The following is a 1,724-nucleotide window of genomic DNA, read 5'->3' on the forward strand; positions in this document are numbered from 1 at the left end:
CGATTTTTATTTTCGTCGCTAATATAAATATTAGCGACAAAATATCATATTTCGTCGGTAACTATAGTTTTTGCGACGAAATACTAAATTCGTCTCTAACAGTTAGCGACGAAATATCATATTTCGTCGCTAACTATATTTTTTGCGATGAAATATTAATTTCGTCGCTAACCGTTAGCGACGAAATATCATATTTCGTCGCTAACTTCATTTTTTACGACGAAATTTTAAAACTCGTCGCTAATCTTCGCCTAAATCCTAATCCCGCCTTCTTCGATTTTTTGCGACGAAACAATTATTTTTCATCGCTAATCCCCTTTTTTGATTTTTTTTACGACGAAACATGTAGATCGCCGCTAACCATTAGCGACGATATTTAATAAATTCGTCGCTAATATTATGTTTTGCGGCAATTTATTATTTTTCGCCGCTAACCTTCGCTAAAATCCCCCGCCGACCCCATTTTCCTTTGCCTTTCTCCTGCGCGCGCCTGTTCGTCCGTCGCCTGCGCTGGACGAGGCGGAGCTCGGCGCCCACGAAACGGCCCCCTTCCGGACCGCCCCCCCTCGACTCCCCCGTCTTTGAAACGGCCGAAGGTGCGATTTCTCCCTCGCCCCTCTAAAATTGTCGATCTCGGCTTCTTGTGACCCCATTTTCCTCTGCCTTTCTCCTGCGCGCGCCTGTTCGTCCGTCGCCTGCGCTGGACGAGGCGGAGCTCGGCGCCCACGAAACGGCCCCCTTCCGGACCGTCCCCCTCGACTCCCCCGTCTTTGAAACGGCCGAAGGTGCGATTTCTCCCTCGCCCCTCTAAAATTGTCGATCTCGGCTTCTTGTGGCGATTTCTCACCTGACGCGATTTCCGGCGGGGGATCCGCCTTCGGCCTTCAGGAGGAGGCAGGGGTCTCGCCCAAGGGGCAGCGGGAACGTCTATTTATTGAGCCTTTAGTTCTTACAGTGTGCACATCGTGATAGGTGTTATGTTTAATGTAGGTTATTGCAATTAAGGATATCATACGCCCTCCAAACAGGGAAAACTTCAACGATGTCTACATTGTTTGATACTGATCTTCACCAGATAATACGCTCCAACCAACAATTGACAGACGATCATTGCCAGGTTTGATGCTACCACTCTGCTGATGGAAGAGAACCTGCTTGAAAGAGGAATATATTGCAGTATTGATATGATTCATGCATACTTTGGTTGGATTTTAAGATTGCCATGTTTGCTTGAAGATGTTTTTTTCCTTGTTTGATGCTTGTAGCACTTGTCATTAAGTTCATCTTCATCATGCCTCAAAATTTGTTTGTTTTTCGAGTTTGTCTCATTGCTTAGCTGAGTGCTTTACCACTACAATTGCGAGAGTTCATTGAATCAAATACTTTCAGTTTTAGATGAACTTCGTATTCTTCTGCATCTATTTGGAGCATACTCTTTGTTAAACTAAGGTCACCAAAATACATATTGATTCTTCCTGTCAAGGTTTCCAAGGCTTGTTCTAATTGACTCATCTTATCACCTTTATCTTCCAATTCAACTTTACCTGCATTTACTGCCCAACTGGCCATAAGGAATACAATAAAATTAACTCTTTGAATAAGGTGAATTGGATGATAGTCTAGTTTCAAGTTTCTTTAATTTTTTACTTGAAAAGTAGTTTTATGATGCCAACCTTTACTGATTCTAGCAAAATTGGAATTCTTTGTGTGTTATGAGACTGAAG

At 43.2% G+C, this 1,724-nt stretch overlaps 1 long non-coding RNA gene across 1 annotated transcript; it reads left to right on the forward strand.

The window, feature by feature from the left end:
* The first annotated feature begins 491 nt into the window (after nt 1-491).
* Nucleotides 492-1,235, forward strand: LOC141816821 (uncharacterized). Its single transcript, XR_012600746.1, has 2 exons — nt 492-785; nt 991-1,235. It is a non-coding gene; the product is annotated as an uncharacterized LOC141816821 (long non-coding RNA).
* Nucleotides 1,236-1,724: the final 489 nt, after the last annotated feature.

This window comes from Curcuma longa, unplaced genomic scaffold (genome assembly GCF_044706935.1).
Source record: "Curcuma longa cultivar G26 ecotype Majalengka, Jawa Barat unplaced genomic scaffold, ITB_CL_G26_1.1 contig_18309, whole genome shotgun sequence".
Lineage (NCBI taxonomy): Eukaryota > Viridiplantae > Streptophyta > Magnoliopsida > Zingiberales > Zingiberaceae > Curcuma > Curcuma longa.